This window comes from Oncorhynchus kisutch, linkage group LG1, assembly GCF_002021735.2.
Source record: "Oncorhynchus kisutch isolate 150728-3 linkage group LG1, Okis_V2, whole genome shotgun sequence".
Taxonomy (NCBI): Eukaryota; Metazoa; Chordata; class Actinopteri; order Salmoniformes; family Salmonidae; genus Oncorhynchus; species Oncorhynchus kisutch.
In genome coordinates, this window is record NC_034174.2 from 55,704,345 (window position 1) to 55,729,029 (window position 24,685).

Sequence of the window (24,685 nt, forward strand, 5' to 3'; positions counted from 1 at the left end):
CGTCAAGTCTTCTTGCGTATGACACTACTAGCTTGGCACACCTGTATTTGGGGAGTTTCTTCCATTCTTCCATTCTTCTCAAGCTCTGTCAGATTGGATGGGGAGCGTTGCTGCACAGATATTTTCCGGTCTCCCCAGAGATGTTTGATTGGGTTTTGCCACTCAAGGACATTCAGAGACTTGTTCCAAAGCCACTCCTGCGCTGTCTTGGCTGTATGCTTATGGTCGTTGTCCTGTTGGAAGGTAAACCTTTGCCCCAGTCTGAGGTCCTGAGCTCTCGGAAGCTTTGCTGTACTTTTTTGCCTCAATCCTGACTTCTCCCAGTCCCTGCCACTGAAAAAAAACACAGCATGATGCTGCCACCACCATGCTTCACTGTAGGAATGGTGTGAGGTTTCCTCCAGACATGATGCTTGGCATTCAGGGCAAAGAGTTAAATCTTTATAAATCTTGTTTCTGTTTCCTGAGAATCTTGTTTCTCACGGTCTGAGACTCTTTAGGTGCAATTTGGCAAACTCCAAGCGCGCTGTCATGTGCCTTTTACTGAGGAGTGGCTTCCGTCTGGCCACTCTACCATAAAGGCCTGACTGGTGGAGTGCAGCAGAGATGGTTGTCCTTCTGGAAGGTTCTCCAATCTCCACAGAGGAACTCTCTCCCCCGATTGCTCATTTTGGCCGGGCGGCCAGCTCTAAAAAGGGTCTTGGTGGTTCCAAATGTTTTCAATTTAAGAATGATGGAGGCCACTGTTTTCTTGGGGACCTTCAATGCTGCAGAAATGTTTTGGTACCCTTCCCCAGATCTGTGCGTTGACACAATCCTGTCTCGGAGCTCTACGGATGATTCCTTCGACCTCATGGCTTGGTTTTTGCTCTGACATGCACTGTCAACTTTGGGACTTTATATACTGTAGACAGGTTTGTGCCTTTCAAAATCATGTCCAATCAATTGAATTTACCACAGGTGGACTCCAATCAATTTGTAGAAACATGTGAAGGATGATCAATAGAAACAGGATGCACCTGAGGTCAATTTCGAGGATCATAGCAAAGGGTCTGAATACTTATGTAAATAAGCTGTTTTGAATTTTTTTATACATTTGTTTTTGCTTTGTCATTATGGGGTATTGTGTGTAGATTGCAGAGGATTTGTATTTTTTAAATCCATTTTATAATAAGGCTGTAACCTAACAAAATTTGGAAAAAGTCAAGGGGTCTGAATACTTTCCGAAAGAACTGTATATGAATAATATTTGCTCTTAGAATGGAGGTGGCACCGGATAGACCGGACCGTGAAGGCGCACTGGAGCTCTCGAGCACCGAGCCTGCCCAACCCTACCTGGCTGAATAATCCCCGTAGCCAGGCCAGTGCGGCGATGTGGAATAGCCCGCACTGGGCTGTGCTGGCGAACCGGGGACACCATGCGTAGGGCTGGTGCCATGTACTCCGGCCCGAGGAGACGCACTGGAGACCAGATGCGCTGAGCCGGCTTCATGGCACCTGGTTCGAAGCCCACTCTAGCCCGGCCGATACGAGGCGCTGCTATTTACCACACCGGGCTATGCCTGCGCACCGGGGACACCGTGCGCCTCACGGCATAACACGGTGCCTACCCGGTCCCCCTCTCTCCATGGTAAGCACGAGGAGTTGGTTCAGGTCTCCTACATGACTTAGCCACACTCCCGTGTGCCCTCCCCCAATACATTTTTGGGGTTGCCTCTCGGGCTTCCTTGCCAGCCGTGTTCCCTCAAAGCGCTGGCTCCCTTTACCTGCTGCCTCCGCTCTCCTGGCTGCCTCCACCTGTTCCCATGGGAGGCGATCCCTTCCAACCAGGATCTCCTCCCATGTGTAGCAACCCTTGCCGTCCAGAATGTCCTCCCATGTCCATTCCTCCTTATAGCGCTGCTCCTGCTGCTGCCCGTTACCACGCTGCTTGGTCCTTTGGTGGTGGGCGGTTCTGTACGCGCCGTTGTTGGTGGAAGAAGGTGAGGACCAAGGTGCAGCATGGTATGTGTCCATATTTATTGGAATGAACACGGAAATAACAGAAATAACAAAGAGAAATGACCGAAAACAGTTCTGGCTGGTGCAGACAAACAACAGAAAACAGAAAATAATCACCCACGAAACACAATAGAAAACAGGCTCCCTAAATATGGTTATCAATCAGGGACAACGATTGACAGCTGCCTCTGATTGAGAACCATACCAGGCCAAACACAGAAATAGCAAATCATAGAAAAACTAACATAGACAACCCACCCAACTCACGCCCTGACCATACTAAAACAAAGACATAACAAAAGAACTAAGGTCAGAACGTGACAGCACCCCCCACCCCCGAAAGGTGCGGACTCCGGCCGCAAAACCTGAACCTATAGGGGAGGGTCTGGGTGGGTGTCTGTCCACGGTGGCGGCTCTGGCACAGAACGTGGACCCCACTTCACCATAGTCCTTGTCCGCCTCTTAGCCCGCCTCCGTGGCCTCTTAAGAGCGGCGACCCTCGCCGCCGACCTCGGACTGGGGACCCTAGCCACGGGTACCGAATGAACGGGAGACGCCGGCAGCACCGGACAGGCGGGAGACTCCGGCAGCTCCGGAGATAAGGGTGATTCTGGCAGCGCCGGCGTGACGGACGGCTTCGGCAGCTCCTGGCTGACGGACGGCTCTGGCAGCTCCTGACAGACAGGCTACTCCGGGCAGCTCAGGACAGATGGGCGACTCCGGCAGCTCAGGACAGACGGATGACTCCGGCAGCTCAGGACAGACGGGCGACTCTGGCAGATCCGGACTGGAGTGAGACTCTGGCAGATCCGGACTGGAGGGAGACTCTGGCAGCACTGGACAGGCGGGAGCACCTGTAGGAAGGAGACGGAGAGACAGCCTGGTGCGGGGGGCTGCCACCGGAGGGCTGGTGCGTGGAGGTGGCACCGGATAGCCCGGACCGTGAAGGCGCACTGGAGCTCTCGAGCACCGAGCCTGCCCAACCCTACCTGGCTGAATGCTCCCCGTAGCCAGGCCAGTGCGGTGAGGTGGAATAGCCCGCACTGGGCTGTGCTGGCGAACCGGGGACACCATGCGTAGGGCTGGTGTAAAGTACTCCGGCCCGAGGAGACGCACTGGAGACCAGATGCGCTGAGCCGGCTTTATGGCACCTGGCGCGATGCCCACTCTAGCCCGGCCGATACGAGGCGCTGCTATTTACCTCACCGGGCTATGCCTGCGCACTGGGGACACCGTGCGCCTCATGGCATAACACGGTGCCTGCCCGGTCCCTCTCTCTCCACGGTAAGCACGGGGAGTTGGCTCAGGTCTCCTACTTAGGCACACTCCCCGTGTGCCCTCTCCCAATACATTTTTGGGGCTGCCTCTCGGGCTTCCTTGCCAGCCGTGTTCCCTCAAAGCGCTGGCTCCCTTTACCTGCTGCCTCCGCTCTCCTGGCTGCCTCCACCTGTTCCCATGGGAGGCGATCCCTTCCAACCAGGATCGCATGTGTAGCAACCCTTGCCGTCCAGAATGTCCTCCCATGTCCATTCCTCCTTATAGCGCTGCTCCTGCTGCTGCTGCCCATTACCACGCTGCTTGGTCCTTTGGTGGTGGGCGATTCTGTACGCGCCGTTGTTGGTGGAAGAAGGTGAAGACCATGGTGCAGCGTGGTATGTGTCCATATTTATTAGAATGAACACGAAATAAAAAAAATAACAAAGAGAAACGACCGAAAACAGTTCTGGCTGGTGCAGACACACAACAGAAAACAGAAAATAATCACCCACGAAACACAATAAAAAACAGGCTCCCTAAATATGGTTCTCAATCAGGGACAACGATTGACAGCTGCCTCTGATTGAGAACCATACCAGGCCAAACACAGAAATAGCAAATCATAGAAAAACTAACATAGAAAACCCACCCAAGTCACGCCCTGACCATACTAAAACAAAGACATAACAAAAGAACTAAGGTCAGAACGTGACATAGAAGCAATGTGGGAACAAGATCTGAGGCTCATATTCCTTTCAAAGTCGTACCCTTCCTTTCAAGGTCGTACCCAGTGATGTATATATACCGTGCATTGCGGATGCTATGTATTTGCCAATGAGAGGCTTTGAAGCCACCAGTTGGCCATATTGGCACTCCCTGGTAGGAGCAGACCTCCTTCCAGGGTAAAATAAAATTGTATTTAAGTATTTCTTAAATACTTAAAAATATACATATACTTTAAGGAAATTTTAATATAAGTTTTAATATATTTTTTTATATAAGTTAATACGTTTTAATATATTTTTTCATGTTTTATTAGATTTTTTAAAGTATGCATTATTTTATCTGCAATAGAATAAACATAGCAAAAACAAATGTAGACATTAATAAATGCATTTTTTTTACAACGGTGGGGGAGTACCAATATGGAGGCACGTTGGCTTCAAAACAGTCCCCCTGTATGTCATCTAGTGTATATATAAATCATTGTTCATACCCTTAGATGACACTAAAGCAGGTCAGTGCAAAGCCCCATATATCCCAAAGTGTCTTGGCACCTGAGAAAAACAAATATAAGTCACCCCAGAAGGTACATGTCCTTCCCGAGATAACAGCGAAGGGCTTAATAAATGTGTAATAGCACACTTTTTTTTCTCTCTTCCACAATAGAGCTAAGGTGGTGGGGCTGGTAGATCCTAATTCCCTGTCAGAATGTGATGTCTTGCTTATTACCGGCCTCTCCGCTATCATTTGCACAATAATTAGCAAGCTCTAGCAGAGCGGCACAGGCGTGAAGGTCACAGTCCATCATATTCTGTTGTGAAACCGCCAGCAGAACAACAGAGGTGGGGGTATATTGATTGTTTTCTTCCTTTGAGTTATTGGGTCTCTCTTCTGCCAATAGGAAGTGCTGACACCCATTGCCACCGTTGTCAGGCAAGCAGGAAATATATTGCTAATACCTGCAGCCATTTACACTATGGCCCAGCCCAGCACCATTGTACTTTTAATATGTTTTCATGTGTCTATCGAACAGCGACAGTCTATATGTTGACTGTGTAAAAGGTCATACCAAGGGAGGTAAACAACATTACACACTGTTGAGCAATACAACATGAATCTTTTGACTGTCCTCCAAGGACAGTTGGAGCACTGAATATTTTATTTTGTCTAGAAAAAAATCAGCAACGTTTGCAATGTCGCTGACATGGGGATTAATCTAGTATTGTTTGCTGTTCTTTTCAAAACACACACGTAAATTCCAGTAGGTCTAAAATAAAAAAAAAATTATTCCCGTTTCAACTTTCTACACATTCTGTTCAAATTATTTCTGCCATTATCCACATATAAACTGACAGGCATTCTATTCCAAATCCCAGCTTTTCCATCACACCAGCACTGGGTGAACCTTCTGCATAAGTTTGCACCGTGCTCCAAAAACATTAATTAGATGCACGTTTCCCAACCACCAATACATTTCTAATGTTGCCTGGGAAGAGGGACCTTTCCGCAGACACAGTGCCGTGGCCGGGGGCTGCAGCTGGGCAACTTGATAAACCATTAGCATAGCTGCGACCATGTTCAATGGATCACCAGACTGATGCATAATTGAGTTCCAGTACGAAGGGCCCTTCAGCTAGCCCAGGGGCCATGCTGCCTCACTGCATTTCCTCCCCCTAACACAGCCGAAAAACCGCTGCCACTGATTTCCTTCACTTTCCTCGCCTGCCCTCCCTCGCTGGCAGAATTAATTTCCATCACAATCTCTGATATTCGCAGCAAGTTTGTCCCTGCAGCCATTTTCCTGTTTCTCTCTCTTCTGCTTATCTGTGTTCATCCAGCTTTAATGGTGCGTGGCCTTTACTAGCACAGGCAGAAGGGGTGGTGTGTGTGGTGTGTGTCAGGCAGTAGGGGAGGTGTGTGTCAGGCAGTAGGGGTGGTAGTGTGGTTTGTCAGGCAGTAGGGGAGGTGTGTGTCAGGCAGTAGGGGTGGTGTGTGTGGTGTGTGTTAGGCAGTAAGGGTGATGTGTGTGGTGGTGTGAGGTGGGCAGTAGGAGTAGTGGCCACACACAGACCTGTGTGCTAGAGGAGGCCTGCTAGTGCAACATACAAAAACCCCAGTAACACACTCAACATCTGCAGGGGCATTGCAGGCATGCACTTTAGATAGGCCAGAGTCTCTACCTGTGGTTCAACCCACTCCACACAGGAATAGCCAGCAAGACGTGTTAGCGCAGGTCAATTTACCCTTCATGTTATACGTATTTGATACCATATTTACAGCACGCAAGTACTACATCAAGCATGGAATTCTACAAATTTGTTGGAGGCATTTCGTGTTTGTTTTGGTTGTGTTTCAGATAATTTTGTGCCCAATAGAAATGAATGGTAAATAATGTATTGTGTCATTTTGGAGTCACTTTTATTCTAAATAAGAATAGGTTTCTAAACACTTCTACATTAAAGTGGATGCTACCATGAATTTTGATGAGTGAGAAAGTTAGAGGCATAAATATCATATCCCCCCCAAAATGCTAACCTTGAGCTTCTAACTTTCTCACTCATCATTATTCCAAAGTGCTGGAGTACAGAGCCAAAACAACAACAAAATGTGTCACTGTCCTAAAAACTTTTGGAGCTCCCTGTAGGTGTGTTAAGAGGTCACCTTGTGAAATGGGTCAGTACTTATCAATTCAAGCAATCACCAACAAGGGTTTGTTACCCGGGATATGTTCTGGGTAGCCTCTGAGAATAATATCGACAAATACACGGATATGGTGACTGAGTTGTACAGGAGATGCTGTACCCACTGTGAATATATTAAACCTACTCAAACCAGAAACCGTGGATAGATGGCAGCATTTGCGCAAAACGCCAGGCCATCAAACAGGGATTACGTCAATACAGAGACAATGTGGAGTTGCAATTCAACGGCTCAGAAACGAGACGTCTCTGGCAGACAATTACAGACTACAAAGGGGAAACCGGCCACGTCGCGAACATCGACGTCTTGCTTCCGGACAAGCTAAACACCTTCTTTGCCCGCTTTGAGGATCACACACTGCCACCGATGCGGCCCGCTACCAAGGACTGTGGGTTCTCCTTCTCCATGACCGACCGTGAGTCAGACATTTAAGCGTGTTAACCCTCGCAAGGCTCCCGGCCCTAGACCCACATAAATTTGCTTACCGCCCCAATAGATCCACAGACGGTGTAATTGCCATCGCAGTGCACACTGCGATACCTATGTAAGAATGCTCTTCATTGACTGACTATAGCTCAGTATTCAACACCATTGTACCCTCCATGCTCATCATTAAGCTTGGGGCCCTGGGTCTGAACCCCACCCTGTGCAACTGGATCCTGGACATCCTGACGGGCTGGCCCTAGGTGGTGAAGATAGGAAACACCATCTCCTTTTCGCTGATCCTCAACACAGGGGCCACACAAGGGTGCATGCTCAGCCTCCTCCTGTATTCCCTGTTCACCCATGACTGTAATGGCCACGCACGCCTCCAACTCAATCATCAAGTTTGTAGACGACACAACAGTAGTAGGCCTGATTACCAACAATGACGAGACAGTCTACAGGGAAGTGGTGAGGTCCCTGGGAGTGTGGTGCCAGGAAAATAACCTCTCACTGAACATCAACAAAAAAAGGAGCTGATCATGGACTTCAGGAAACAGCAGAGTGAGCACCTCCCTATCCACATCGACGGAACCGCAGTGGAGAAGGTGGTTCCTCGGCGTACACATCACTGACAAACTGAAATGGTCCACCCACACAGACAGTGTGGTGAAGAAGGCGCAACAGCGCCTCATCAACCCCAGGAGGCTGAAGAAATTTGGCTTGGCCCCTATAACCCTCACAAACTTTTACAGATGCACAATTTAGAGCATCCTGTCGGGCTGTAACACCACCTGGTACGGCAACTGCACAGCCGGCAAATGCAGGGCTCTCCAAAAGGGTTCTACCAGGACACCTACAGCACCCGATGTCACAGGAAGGCCAAAAAGATCATCAAGGACATCAACGCCCCAAGCCACGGCCTGTTCACCACGCTATCATCCAGAAGGCGAAGTCTATACAGGTGCATCAAAGCTGGGACCGAGAGACTGAAAAACAGCTTCTACCTCAAGACCGTCAGATTGTTAAATAGCCATCACTAGCCGGCTTTCACCCAGTTATTCAACCCTGCACCTTAGAGGCTGCTACCCTATATACTTGGAATCACTGGCCACTTTAATAATGGAACACTAGTCACTTTAATAATGTTTACATACTGCTTTACTAATTTCATATCTATATACTGTATTTATTCTACTGAAGTTAAGTCAATGCCACTCCGACATTGCTCAATCTAATATTTAGATATTTCTTAATTGCATTATTTTTCCTTTAGATGTGTGTGTTGTTGTGAATTGTTAGATACTACTGCACTGTTGGAGCTAGGAACACACGTATTTTGATAACCATCTACTAAATGTGTGTATGTGACCAATACAATTTGATTTGATTTGAAATTAGGGCCTCGTGATATGTGATATCCTGTTTTACACCACTTTCACGATAACAAGGGATGATAAATAAGCTTGTTTTTTTCTCCTTTGGGGGTTGGTGTAACCGGGCATTGTTTTGGCAGGCTATACAGTAGGTGGCTGAAGTTTCAATGCAATCGGCAAAAGTAGAACATTTCACCATAAGGGGATGAAGGAATGAAGGAAGAGATTATGTGGGGGAGATAGAGAGTGACGGGAATGCACCAGGCATGGGTGCTGCCATTCGCTAGCGCGTAGCCACTGCAACAGCAAATTAGCCTCCAGGGAGCTTCTCTCCTCAAATTTAAATTGACAGCAGGTGACACTTGCAAACATTAAAGTAGCCCTGGTGGAAGCGGGGCCAGAGCTAGCCGTGTCTTTATCAGCAAAGGAAGAATAAATAAAAAATGTCATTCGCCCTCCCGGCCTTTAAAATGATTCGCCTCAGGTCCCCTGCCCACAGAACATAGAAAAATTAACTGGCTAGCTGACCAGCTGTTCACAAAATAATTTGACTGTATTGAATGTCAATGCTACCTAATGTGATATTCGTTCCTCTGCGTCTGATCTATCCACTTGGCTGGGATTTGCTGTTTGGTTGTAATATTTCTCAAAGGCTTCTTCGTTGTTCATTAGTACACTCTTATGAAAAAAAGGTGCTATCGAGAACCTAAAAGGGTTCTTCGGCTGTCCACATAGGATAACCCTTTGCAGAACCCTTTTTGGTTACACAAAGGGTTCTACATGGAACCCAAAAGGGTTCACCTATGGGCACTGACAAAGAACCCTTTTTCTAAGAGTGTATGGTTTACAGGCCCTTTACAAGGCCCTCTCTGAGACCTTTTCTCTGGTGAGCATTAGCATTTCTGCTATTGATCTTCTCTGAGCCTGCTTACTCCACTCCAGTAGCGTGGGAACAATGAGAGGGGAATGAGGACGGGGGTGGTTATGACTGAGGGAATAGGGGAAGAGGGAGAAAGCCAGAGTGAATAGGAGTGGCTGATTCCACTCATTTCTCTTCTCCATTTTACCCACATGGGTTTGATGTTTATGAAGAAGGCTGGATTGTTGAATGGAGAGGCCTAATGAAGAAAGTATTGATTTCCTATAAAGGGGATTTAATCAAACCGGCGCTGACACATCCACAGGGACAGGGCCGGGCAATGGCACCAAATTACACTTCATATACCATCTATTTTTCAGCCGCGTGGATAAATGGAGCTGCCCTGCAGATAGATTAGAGCCTCTGTTGCTCGTTCATCACCAGGAAACAATAGGAGGAGAGCAAAATGATTGAGGCGGCTGGGAGTACTGGGTGATAATGAATGGGAAGGCGGCATCACAAGGCTGGGTGCTCGGCCGCTTGCACATCCATTGGCTGAGGGCTCTTAAATATCTCTCTCAGTGAATCAGAGGTCTTCTCTGTGATGTTTACGCTTGATAGGTACAAGACAAAGACCCTAAGTAGTTTTAAGCGGAGGACGTTTTTCAGTATCTGCAGCTCAAAGTTAAGTATGAGGATGCATTAAACAGTTAGAAATTCACTTTGTCATTTCTTAAACACAGACTAAGGGTAATCCATACCCTGAATTTTATGCTCTTTTTAATTAGCCTTTTTAATTACCATTGAAATAGTACTAATGCTTTATGACAGAGTGTTCTAGGTTCCCAAATGTTTTCACTCGGGGCCCCCCTTCCAATATTGGCACATGCCAAGTCTATTTCTATGGGCACAAGCACTGTTCATGACACAAACTGTTCACACCCCTCTTGTTGGCGTAGAGAATTTTGCAGGTTTCAATCTTATTTCCTGTAATTCGACACACTTTGTCATGTGGTGCAAAGAAAATTATTTTGTTTTAAAGGTACTTTTCTTGCAATTCTATACATTTTGCCATGTCTAATGCGTATTCATGTGATATTTGAGTGACACATTTTTTTCAACAATTTACTGTATATGGTCTAAAAAAAAGAAAGAAAAAAACAGCTGACATGAGCTAATTGATCTAGACATTTCTGACAAGTTATAAATAGCTCTCTAAGGTGTGACTAACATGACAAGAGATACTGATGATACACTACCCAATTTCGAAATTGCACCTTGTGCATTCTACTATTACAACTTTCAAGAGTAAGTTTAAAACCATTTAAAGTCTGCTGACACCTCGCGCCCCACAGTTTGGGAGCCACTGTTCTAGATACAGTACTGGTTTTGGGATAAATCTGTTCCTACCTTAAGGTTCTGTTGGAATATTGGCTATGGTACAGCCATAGAAAAGACATTCAAATCAATCAAATTAAATTGTATTTGTCATATGTACCGAATACATCTGGTTTAGACTTTACCTTGAAAACTTGCTTATGAGACCTTTTTTTCCACCTTTATTTAACCAGATAGGGTAGTTGAGAACAAGTTCTCATTTACAACTGCGACCTGGCCAAGATAAAGCATAGCAGTGTGAACAGACAACAACACAGAGTTAAACATGGAGTAAACAATAAACAAGTCAATAACACAGTAGAAAAAAAAGAGTCTATATACAGTACATTGTGTGCAAAAGGCATAAGGAGGTAGGCGAATAATTACAATTTAGCAGATTAACACTGGAGTGATAAATGATCAGATGATCATGTGCAAGTAGAGATACTGGTGTGCAAAAGAGCAGTAAAGTAAATAAATAAAAACAGTATGGGGATAAGATAGGTCAATTGGGTGGGCTATTTACAGATGGACTATGTACAGCTGCAGCGATCGGTTAGCTGCTCGGTTAGCTACCAACAATGCAGAGTTAAAACATTTCCAATAAATAGTAACACAAGGAATAAAATACACAAGAATGGAGCTATATACAGGGAAACCAGTACCACAACAATCTGCAGCGGTACAAGGTATTTGAGGTAGATATGTACCTGAAGGCAGCATAAAGTGACTAGGCGTCAGGATAGTTAATAAGAAGAGTAAAATAAAGAACAGTGTAGCAGCAGCTAATTATGAGTGTAAAAGTATGTGAGTGTGTAATGTGTATGTACTGTGTGTGTGTGTGTGTGTGTGTGTGTGTGTGTGTGTGTGTGTGTGTGTGTGTGTGTGTGTGTGTGTGTGTGTGTGTGTGTGTGTGTGTGTGTGTGTGTGTGTGTGTGTGTGTATATATGTAGTGTATGTGGATGTCTGTGGGAGTGCCAATGTACTGTGTGTGTATATACAGCATTGACTAGGAAATATAGGGTCAAAAGGGTCAAAAGCAAAACAAACAAAGGGTCAAAAGCAAAACAAATCAAATCACATTTTAATGGTCACACACAAATTTAGCAGATGTTATTGCGGATGGAGCTCCAAAAGTGCAGTAGTATCTAACAATACACACAAATCTAAAAGTAAATGAATGGAATTAAAACATGTATAAATATTAGGATGAAAAATGTTGGAATGGCATTGACTAAAATACAGTAAAATACATTATATACAAATGAAATGAGGGAAGCAGTATGTAAACATTATTAAAGTGACCAGTGAATCCTTGTCTATGTACATAGGGCAGCCGCCTCTAAGGTGCAGGGTTGAGTAACCGGGTGGTAGCCCGGTGATGGCTATTTAACAGACTGATGGGCTTGAGATATAAGCTGTTTTCAGTCTCTCGGTCATAGCTTTGATGCACTTATACTGACTTCGCCTTCTGGATGATAGCGAGGTGAACAGGCTATGGCTAGGGTGGTTGATGACCTTGATGATCTTTTTGGCCTTCCTGTGACATCGAGTGCTGTAGGTGTCCTGGAGTGCAGGCAGCATGCCCACAGTGATGCGTTGGGCAGACCGTACCACCCCCTGGAGAGCCCTACAGTTGCAGGCATTGCAGATGCCATACCAGTCGGTGATATATCTCAATAGGATGCTTATAAATGTGCGTCTGTAAAAGTCTGTGATGGTCTTAGGGTCCAAGACAAATTTCTTCAACTCCCGGAGGTTGAAGAGGTGGTGTTGCACCTTCTTCACCACACTTTCTGTGTGGTTGGACCATTTCTGATTGTCAGTGATGTATACTCCGAGGAACTTGTAGCTTTTCACCTTCTCCACTGTAGTTTTGTCGATGTGGATAGGGGCAATCTCCCTCTACTGTCTCCTGATGTCCACGATCAGCTCCTTCATTTTGTTGACGTTGAGGGAGAGGTTATTTTCCTGGCATCACTCCCAGGGACCTCACATCCTCCATGTAGGCTCTCGACATTGTTGGTAATCAGGCTTACTACTGTTGTGTCATCTGCAAACTTGATGATTGAGTGAGAGGCATGCGTGGCCACGCAGTCATGGGTGAACAAGGAGTACAAGAGGGAGCTGAGCACGCAACCTTGTGGGGCCCCTGTGTTACCTTCAGTAACTAGGGATGGCCCGTCAGGAAGTCCAGGACCCAGTTGCATAGGGTGGGGTTCAGAACCAAGGCCCCAAGCTTGATGAGGAGCTTGGAGGGTACTATGGTGTTGAAGGCTGAGCTATAGTCAATGAACAGCATTCTTAGATAGGTATTCCTTTTGTTCCGATGGGACACGGCAGTGTGCAGTGCGATTGCATCATCTGTGGATCTAGGGTGTCAGGTAAGGTGGAGGTGATATGATCCTTAACTAGCCTCTCAAAGCACTCCATGAAAACAGAAGTGAGAGCTACGCGGCGATAGTCATTTAGTTCAGTTACATTTGCATTCTTGGGTACAGGAACTATGGTGGACATCTTGAAGCAGGTGGGGACAGCAGACTGGGATAGGGAGAGATTGAATATGTCCGTAAACACCCCAGCCAGCTGGTCTTCGCATGCTCTGCGGACGGCAGCGTTGCGAGGGTTAACGCACTTAATTGTCTTACTCACGTTGGCCACGGAGAATGAGAGCCCACAGTCCTTGGGAGTGGGCCGTGTCGTTGGCACTGTGTTATCCTCAAAACGGGTGAAGAAGGTGTTTAGCTTGTCCGGGAGCAAGTCGTTGGTATCCACAACGTGGCTGGTTTTCCCTTTGTAATCCGTGATTTTCTGTAGACCCTGCCACATACAGTTGAAGTCGGAAGATTACATACACCTGAGGCAAATACATTTAAACTCAGTTTTTCACAATTGCTGACGTTTAATAATTTCCCTGTCTTAAGTCAGTTAGGATCACCACTTAATTTTAAAAATGTGAAATGTCAGAATAATAGAAGAGAATGTTTTATTTATTTCATCACATTCCCAGTGGGTCAGAAGTTTACATACACTCAATTAGTATTTGGTAGCATTGCCTTTAAATTGTTTAACTTGTTTCAAATGTTTTGGGTAGCCTTCCACTAGCTTCCCATAATAAATTGGGTGAATTGTGGCCCAATCATGCTTTTTCAGTTCTGCCCACAAATTGTCTATAGGATTGAGGTCAGGGCTTTGTGATGGCCACTCCAATACCTTTGACTTTGTTGTCCTTAAGCCATTTTGCCACAACTTTGGATGTATGCTTGGGGTCATTGTCCATTTGGAAGACCCATTTGCGACCAAGTTTTAACTTCTTGACTGTCTTGAGATGTTGCTTCATGATGTCATCTATTTTGTGAAGTGCACCAGTCCCACCTGCAGCAAAGCACCCCCACAACATGATGCTGCCACCCCCCTGCTTCACGGTTGGGATGATGTTCTTCGGCTTGCACGCCTCCCCACTTTTCCTATAAACATATGGTAATTATGGCCAAACAGTTCTATTTTTGTTTCATCAGACCAGATGACATTTCTCCAAAAAGTACAATCTTTGCCCCCATGTGCAGTTGCAAACCGTAGTCTGATTTTTTATGGCAATTTTGGAGCAGTGGTTTCTTCCTTGCTGAGCGGCCTTTCAGGTTATGTCGATATAGGACTCGTTTAACTGTGGATATAGATACTTTTGTACCTGTTTCCGTCAGCATCTTCACAAGGTCCTTTGCTGTTGTTCTGGAATTGATTTGAACTTTTCGCACCAAAGTACCTTCCTCTCTAGGAGACAGAACACGTCTCCTTCCTGAGCAGTATGACGGCTGCGTGGTCCCATGGTGTTTATAGTTGCGTACTATTGTTTGTACAGATGAACGTGGTACTTTCAGGCGTTTGGAAATTGTTCCCAAGGATGAACCAGACTGGTGGAGGTCTACAATTTATTTTATGAGGTCTTTCTGATTTATTTAGATTTTCACATGATGTCAAGCAAAGAGGCACTGAGTTTGAAGGTAGGCCTTGAAAAACATCTACAGGTACACATCCAATTGACTCAAATTATGTCAATTAACCTATCAGAAGCTTCTAAAGCCATGACATACTTCTCTGGAATTTTCCAAGCTTTTTAAAGGCACAGTTAACTTAGTGTATGTAAACTTCTGACCCACTGGAATTGTGATACAGTGAATTATATGTGAAATAATCTGTCTGTAAACAATTGTTGGAAAAATTACTTTTGTCATGCCCAAAGTAGATGTCCTAACCGCCTTGACAAAACTATAGTTTGTTAACAAGAGTGGTTGAAAAGCAAGTTTTAATGACTCCAACCTAAGTGTATATAAACTTCTGACTTCATCTGTATATAGGACATAATACATCATTTACTACAGTTTGAGCTGAAACAGAACCACAAGAAGCTTTTCCAACACCTTGCATCGATACCGTAAACAGATAGAAAAATAATGTCTCTGCTTGAAAACCTGTCTTCCTGTCCAGGCATCATCAGACTTCCCATTAAGGAGGTACAATTACAGTGAGAGAGAAAAAAAGGATAATTGAAAAATAAAATTGAGCTCACAAACAAATAGACAGTGTTCAATGAGGAAGATAGCATCTTCAACCATTTTCATTCATGTGAGGTTGATTACTTAATTTTAACATGAAATTGCATTACATGTGTTCATTTGAATAATAATTAACTTTATTCTCTGCAATGTAGAAATAACTATCTTCATAAGGGTGTGGATTAATCTAATGGTGTGCTAATGGACTGTTAAATTAATCTTTACTCTATTGTAATTTATGATAATTTCTTCCCCTCACCTACACGACTCCTACACACATCCAGTGACACGAATGACATTTGCTGCAGTCTTCTGCATTGACTAGCTGTTGACAGTATGGAGAGGGATCCCGTTTTTGGCGCTTTGAAGTTCGTGACCCGGGGAGTACTGAGATTCTTTAAAAAATCTGCTGCAGGAGGCAAAGACAGTTCCATCGCTGCTTTCATATGCCCCAGAAAGCAGAAGACAAAGTACTTCAGAATTCTGCCCTCATTAACAAAGACTGCAGTCCTCAAATCAAATTCCAATGCGGTCATTAAAAACCAGTTAGAATAGGAGTTGCTTTAATAGGTATTGCATAAACCCTTAAACAGTTCAACCAGTTCCTCTAATTTCTGACCGGTAATTTGATATTTGTCGTGCATTGTCATCAAACTGATCCACACATAGATGAAAAACAGGGAGATGTTAGCTACATATTATGTAAATTAGTAAACTGTTTGCTGAGCTAACCACATGAAAAAAATACTATAGTATACTATGGTATTAATATTACAGTATTTACTGTAGTGTTTTTGCAGACTTTGCTGAAGTTTTAACTTTAGTATAATGTATTTTTTAGAGTAAACTATAGTATAACTATTGTAGTAAAATAACTGTACTATATATAGTACACTATAGGAATTAATGTATTTGTTTTTGCGGATTGTAGTATACTTTAGTATTTATTGTAGTGTTTTTGAGGACCTTATTGTAGTGATTTTCTTTTGTGGAGGCTTTCTCCTTGAGGAAACCTACTGGAAGAATACACAAATATAAACATTTCCATAACCTGCAGGTGGTTAGGACTGGGGTCTACACATGACCGAGGGATACTTCAGTATGTAGTATAGTATAGTGAGTACTGTAGTATTCTATAGAAAACTGTAGTATTTTTTATGTAACAGGGGTCAGTGTGCTAGTAACAGATTAGCTTCCTCCACTGTCCCATACACGTGTGTTGTGAGGCAGAGGAACCAGTGATCCTCTGCCTCACAACACACGTGACCTTCCTCCTTGACAACTTACCAACGGTTTGACCCACCCGAGCTTCTACTGAGTCCCGACAGCCAAATGTTCTGGTTTTCAGGGGAAATGGAAAGACAGCCCATTACACAAAGTCTGCTTTTGGACGTTAGATGTTACAAAGGCGACACCATCTTAATCCCTCCTCCACATTTACTGGATTGGTTGAACAGTGTAGAAGTGTTTGTCAAGAGCAATATGTAGGGGATATAGTTTCAGGCATTTATTTTATGCCATTAAGTTAGGCACCGATTGGATGGCTCCATCCTCAACACTTCAAACTAGCTGTTGAGTGAGCTTACAGCACATTCTTAACTTTGTTACACTAAAATAATTTATTAAGCATTTCAATAATTGGGTTTACTACCCCCTGGTTCCGCAGTATAGGTTACATATGCACATAATACAGATTGTGCTACTGTGATTCATCAGATAATGGCATACAGGCTGTGATTTTGTGTTCTCAATTTTAATTGACACAGATCCCCCTTTTACCTCACAGGAAATGTACTTGTAAGGAAATTAAATCAAATCGTGAGGATGAAAACCCTTGTCATCAGCGTTTCATATTGATCACCATTTCAGTCAGAGATTGAATCACACATTTGACTAATCACGTTGGAATTATAGCTATCTAAAATTCTCAGATACTTTCCTAGTTCTGAAACAGTCAGCTATGCAACAACATATAGAAATATACACTGTTGTCAGTTTATTAGGTACACCCAACTAGTACCAGGTTGGACCTCCTGTAGCCTCCAGAAAATAATGCATTCTTTGGGTCATTAAAAAAATTGCCCAGTTGGTATCAAGAGACCTAACGTGTGCCAGGAAACCTTCACCACTCATTACACCACCGCCACCAGCCTGCACCATTGACACCAGGCAGGATGGAGCCATGGACTCATTCTGCTCACGCCAAATTCTGACTCTGCCATAAGCATGACTCAACAGGAACCTGGATTTGTCGGACCAGACAATGTTTTTCCAATCCTCAATTGTCCAGTGTTGGTGATAACGTGCCCACTGGAGCCGCTGCTTCTTGTTTTTGCTGATAGGAGTGAAGACACGGTGTGGTCGTCTGCTGCAATGGCCCATAGGTGACAAGGACTGATGACTTGTGCGTTCTGAGATGCCGTTCTGCACACTGTTGTACTATGCCATTATTTGCCTCTTTGTGGCCCACCTGTTACCCTGTACGATTCTTGCCATTTTCCTTCGATGCTTGGGGTCATTGTTCTGTTTAAACGTATAATCTTCATCCCAGTCAAAGATCGTTTGCACTCTGAAGCAGGTTCTCATCAAGGATTTTCATGTATTCGGCTCCATCCATTGTTCCCTCTATCCTTAACAGTCTCCCAGCCCCTGCCACTGAATAGCAACCTCATAGCAGGATGCTGCCACCGCCCTGCTTCACAGTAGGAAGATGAATGGAGATGGATGATAAGCTGTGCCTGGTTTTCCCAAGACATAGCACTTTGCATTAAGACCAAAGAGTTACATTTTTGTCTCAGCAGACCACAGAATCTTTTGCCTTTTTCTCATGTGCTTCCATCTGGCAGCTCTCGCATGAAGCAAAGATTGGTAAAGTGCTGTAGAGACGGTTGTCCTTCTGGCAGGTTCTCCCATCTCAGCCAAGGAACTCTGTAGTTCTGTCAGAGTGGTTATCGGGTTCTTGGTCACCTCCCTGACCAAGGTCCTTCATTTTGGTCGGACGACCAGCTCTATGAATGGGCTGGGTAGTTCCATATTTTTCCATTTCCCAATGATGGAGACCACTGTGCTCTCTCACTGTGCTCTTGAAACACTTTAGAAATGGTTTAATACCCTTCCCCAGATCCATGCCTCATCACAATTATATACTGGAGATCTACAGACAGTTCCTTAGACTTCATGGTATAGTTTATGCTCTGACATGCACTGTCGACTGTGGGACCTTATAGACAGGTGTGTTTCTTTCTAAATCATGTACAACCAATTGAATTGGCCACAGGCGGACTCCAATCAAAATTAGGTGACAACTCAAGGATGATCAAAGGAAATTGGATGCACCTGACGTCAAATTGGAGTGTCATAGCAAAAGGGGTGTGAATACTTACAGTACCAGTCAAAAGTTTGGACACATCTACTCATTCAAGGGTTTTTCTTTATTTTACTATTTTCAACATTGTAGAATAATAGTGAAGGTATCAACACTATGAAATAACATATACAGTGGCAAGAAAAAGTAAGTGAACCCTTTGGAAATACCTTGGTCATCAAATTTGATCTGATCTTCATCTAGGTCACGACAATAGACAAACACAGTCTGCTTAAAACTAATAACACACAAACAATTACACGTTTTCATGTCTTTATTGTACACACCGTGTCAACATTCAAAGTGCATGGTGGGAAAAGTTTGTGAACCCTTTGATTTAATAACTGGTTGACCCTCCTTTGGCGCCAATAACCTCAACCAAATGTTTTCTGTAGTTGCGGATCAGACCTGCACAACGGTCAGGAGGCATTTTGGACCATTCCTCTTTACAAAACTGTTTCAGTTCAGCAATATTCTTGGGATGTCTGGTGTGAGCTGCTCGATGTCATGCCACAGCATGTCAATCGGGTTGAGGTCAGGACTCTGACTGGGCCACTCCAGAAGGGGTATTTTCTTCTGTTGAAGCCATTCTGTTGATTTACTTCTGTGTTTTGGGTTGTTGTCCTGTTGCATCACCCAACTTCTGTTGAGCTTCAATTGGCAGACAGATAGCCTAACATTCTCCTGCAAAATATCTTGATACGTTTGGGAATTCATTTTTCCATCGATAATAGCAAGCTGTCCAGGCCCTGAGGCAGCAAAGCAGCCCCAAACCATGATGCTCCCTCCACCATACATTTCAGTTGGGATGAGGTTTTGATGTTGGAGTGCTGTGCCTTTTTTTCTCCACACATAGTGTTGTGTGTTGTCATAGCAGAATCAGAATTAGTTAGGTAACATTGATAAATAAGATGTTTATCAATTTTCATAAATATGCTTATGTGGAAAAATTTTTGGGGCCCAGAGAGGGGAGAGGTCAGGATTGTCTTCATATGTGGGTGTATCTGTTAAAATATGTGAAGGGCTCCACAAGGTCTGTACACCAGTCACTCCCTACTTTTCCCATTGGGGGGAGGAGTATGGCAGTGTTTGGAACCATTGTATGTCCCCTCTGATGTCGAAACTTGTCTTTCGTAGTATATGACCTAGAGGCTCACTCCTCTCCGTGAGCTTGTCCAGGAGTGGTTGTATGAGAGATAGGAATATCTAGAATTGACAATTGATATATGCCATTGGATGAGGTAATGTTTTGGTAATAGGAAGTACCAAGAACGAGAAGTAGAACCTCGTCTAAGAGAGCAAACTGAACAATAATTTATAGCTAATGCTCTCTGGCTATGGGATACTCCTCTCTCAAGTAAAAGTCTTCCTTTGAGCAGTTTTCCTAAGACCTGTGGTTCATCATTGTGAGTTGAGAGGGGTGGATCTTTGCTATCTTTGCTCAGTTACCATTATGTTGACACTCTCAGAATTAATTTATCGACACTGAATTGATCTGAGAGTCAAAGGGCTATGGTGAAGCTCATATTATTAAAATATGAAGTTTAAAGTATAACTCTGACTTGTGTGTGGTTTGTAAACTCTCCTTTCACTTAGGAATATAGGAAATTACCACGACAGTGTTCACTTCCAAAAAAACTCAACTGTAGTGCCATCTTTCTTTTGTAAGTCTTAAGCTGACACTCTAGAATTGTTCTTAACCTCATTGAACATTCTGCGCTGTGCTCTTGCAGTCATCTTTGCAGGACGGCCACTCCTAGGGAGAGTAGCAACAGTGCTGAACTTTCTACATTTATAGACAATTTGTCTTACCGTGGACTGATATACATCAAGGCTTTTAGAGATACTTTTGTAACCCTTTCCAGTCAACAATTCTCAATCTTAGGTCTACTGAGATGTATTTTCTTCAAGGCATGGTTCACATCAGGTAATTCTTCTTGTGAATAGCAAACTCAAAATTTGTGAGTGTTTTTTAGAGGGTAAGGCAGCTCTAACCAACATCTCCAATCTCGTCTCACTGATTGGACCCCAGGTTAGCTGACTCAAATGAGCTTTTGGAGAAGTAATTTTTTTAATGTGTTTGAGGCAATCAGTTGTGTTGTGACAAGGTAGGGGTGGTATACAGAATATAGCCTTATTTGGTAAAAGACCCAATTCCATATTATGGCAAGATCTGCTCAAATAAGCTAAGAGAAACGACAGTTCATCATTACTTTAAGACAAGAAGACATGTCAATGCACAAAATTTCAAAAACTTTAAAAGTTTCTTCAAGTGCAGTCAAAAAAATATAAGTTCATTACTAGCCTCAGAAATAACAGCCCAAATAAATGCATCACAGAGTTCAAGTAACAGACATCTCAACATCAACTGTTCAGAGGAGACTGCATGGATCAGGCCTTCATGGTCGAATTGCTGCAAAGAAACCACAAATAAAGGACATCAATAATAAGAAGAGACTTGCTTGAGCCAAGAAACACGAGCAATGGACATTAGACCGGCGGAAATTTGTCCTTTGTTCTGATGAGTCCAAATTTGAGATTTTTGGTTCCAACCGCTGTGTCTTTGTGAGAAGCAGAGTAGGTGAACAGATGATCCCCCTCAAGCCGATACCACAACGGCTCTAAAAGAACTCCACTGGACTTTATTTAAACTGGAAACCATATATCCTGAGGCCGTATTTATTGTACCTAGGGATTTTAACAAAGTAAATGTGCGGAAAAGCTACCGAAGTTCTATCAACAGATTGACTGCAGTACTTGCACTGCTACAACACTTGACCACTGCTACTCCAACTTCTGGGATGCCTACAATTTATCAGGAAGTGTATAAGAGATGTTGTACCCACTGTGACTATTAAAACCTACCCTAACCAGAAACCGTGGATAGATGGCAGCATTCGCGCAAAACTGAAAGCGGGAATGACGACATTTAACCATGGCAAGGTGACTGGGAATATGGCCGAATACAAACAGTGTAGTTATTCCTTCCATAAGACAATAAAACAGGCAAAACGTCAGTATAGAAAGAATGTGGAGTCGCAATTCAATGGCTCAGACACGAGATGTATGTGGCAGAGTCTACAGAAAATCATGGACTACAAAGTGAAAACCAGTCACGTCGCGGACACCGACGTCTTGCTTCTGGCCAAATTAAACACATTTTTTGTGCACTTTGAGGATAACACAGTGCGACCAACGTGGCCCACACCAAGGACTGTGGGATCTCCTTGGCCGCCGTAAGACATTTAAGTGCGTTAATCCTCGCAAGGCTGCCGGCTCAGACGGCATCCCTAGCCGCATCCTCAGAGCATGCGAAGACCAGCTGGCTGGAGTATTAACGGACATATTCAATCTCTCCCTATCCCAGTCTGCTGTCCCCACATGCTTCAAGATGGCCACCATTGTTCCTGTACCCAAGAAAGCAAAGGTAACTGAACTAAATGACTATTGCCCCGTAGCACTCACTTCTGTCATCATGAAGTGCTTTGAGAGACTAGTCAAGGATCATATCACCTGTACCTTACCTGACACCCTAGACCCTCTTCAATTTGCTTACCACCCCAATAGCTCCACAGACAATGCAATCGCCATCGCCCTGCACACTGCCCTATCCCATCTGGACAAGAGGAATACCAATTTCAGGAAACAGCAGAGGGTGCACCCCACTATCCACATCGACGGGACCGCAGTGGAGAAGGTGGAAAGCTTCAAGTTCCTCATACACATCACTGACAAACTGAAATGGTCCACCCACACAGACAGTGTGGTGATGAAGGCGCAACAGCGCCTTAGGAGGCTGAAGAAATGTGACTTGGCACCTAAAACCCTCACAAACTTTTACAGATGCACAATTTAGAGCATCCTGTCAGGCTGGATCACCGCCTGGTACGGCAACTGCATTGCCTGCAACCACAGTCATTCTCTAGAGGGTGGTGCTGTCTGTCCAACACATCAAACTACCTTCCCTCCAGTACACCTACAGCACCAAATGTCACAGGAATGCCAGAAAGATCATCAAGGATAACAACCACCCGAGCCACTGCCTGTTCACCCCGCTATCATCCAGAAGGCGAGGTCAGAACAGGTGCATCTCAAGAACATTCACAATAACCTCAGCTAAACACGTGTATGTGACCAATAACATTTTATTTTATTTTGATGTGTGGTAGCCACCGTGATCATGGAAGAGGAGGTGTGATGATGTGGGGGTGCTTTGCTGGTGACACTGTCTGTGATTTATTTAGAATTTAAGGCACACTTAACCAGCATGGTTAAGCATTCTGCATCAATACGCCATCCCATTTGGTTTGCGCTTAGTGGTACTATACTTAGTGGTACTACTTGTTTTTCAACAGGATAATGACCCACACCTCCAAGCCGTGTAATGGCTATTTGCCCAAGGAGGAGAGTGATGGAGTGCTGCATCAGATGACCTGGCCTCCACAATCACCGACCTCAGAGTGAAGGAAAGGAACTCCTTCAAGACTGTTGGGAAAGCATTCCAGGTGAAGCTAGTTGAGAGAATGCAACAAGAGTGTGCAAAGCTGTCATCAAGGCAAAGGGTGGCTACTATGAAGAATCTCAAATTATAAAATATATTTTGATTTGTTTAACACTTTTTTGGTTGCTACATGATTCCATATGTGTTATAGTTTTGATGTCTTCACTATTATTCTACAATGTAGAAAATAGTCAAAATAAAGAAAAACACTTGAGTAGGTGTGTCCAAACTTTTGAATGGTACTGTATGTAAATTTGTTATTTCTGTATTTAATTTTCAATACATTTGCAAAAAATTATTTAAACATGTTTTCACTTAGTCATTATAGGGTATTGTGTAGATGGGTGAGAAAAAAATATTTAATCCATTTTGAATTCAGGCTGTAACAACAAAATGTGGAATAAGTCAAAGGGTATGAATACTTTCTGAAGGCACTATATCTATGTTACAAGATTGAAACAATTGTTAATCCTAGCCCCACTGAAAGTGGTGAGGGAGCTAACTATTGAGAGACGTCAGGGGTTGAATGAAACAATAAGGAAGGGTAGCTGAAAATGTATTGATGTTTGAGCCATGCCATATCAACACAGGGTCTTCCACATTCTCATCATATGGTCATAGACATAGTAGGCCTAATTACTTTCTCTCCAAATTAGTTTCTGCATTTCTGATTAATTTATTTGATATCAGACTACAACTTGAAATTGAGTCCAGTACTTAGGAAATTAGACTCTTTGTATGATGACATTGGAATTAACAGTGTTTGAGTCACTAAAACCAACAGCAAACTAGAATATGTTTCATCTAAAGAGGAAGAACCGTATAAAGGGTTTCTTTTTCAGGCAGTTAGAGAAGAAATGGTACAGTATGAACTGAGGATAAGTCAAGCTCCGTTTGATCTAAAAATGAATGACCTCTTGCCTCCGTTCTTCAGGCATCCACCAGAAGTAAAATGCAAGGTGTGCAACATTTTCAGTATATGCAAATTGCTTCTTTATTTGTCATTTCTAAGTAGCTCACGATTTTGTTATGACCAATCAAGCAAGATGACAGACATTTCAGTTCAAAGGCTATGATACACACGAGGAATTGTGTAAAAGTATTACTTAATGTAATCAAGTTAGTATGACTACTGATTCTGTTTAAGTTACCACTCATGTTAATTTTGTGACCTAGACGGTTATGTTTTACATTCAACTTTGTTAACTACTGTAACCCAAGGCTAGTGTATTAGCGATGTTCAAATGTTTTTGCAGTTTTATTTGTGGCAGTTCTATAAGACAAAAATGTGGCTACAGATGCCTATGCCTGCATGCACCAACCTAAAGAAGAGGCTGTATCACTCCTTAATTTGCATTGTTCTGAACTGCAACTGCTAGCATCGTTTGGCATTAAAGCGAAAGGCTATTATTAGCAGTTAACTCTTGGGTAAGAGGAACCCCTACTTTTAAAAAGAACCTAATGGTGTGAATAAAAGCCCTAATTGAAAACATTAGCTTAAGGTCTTTTGTTTGGTGTTTTGCTCATGTGCCATAATTAACAAGATGTTAG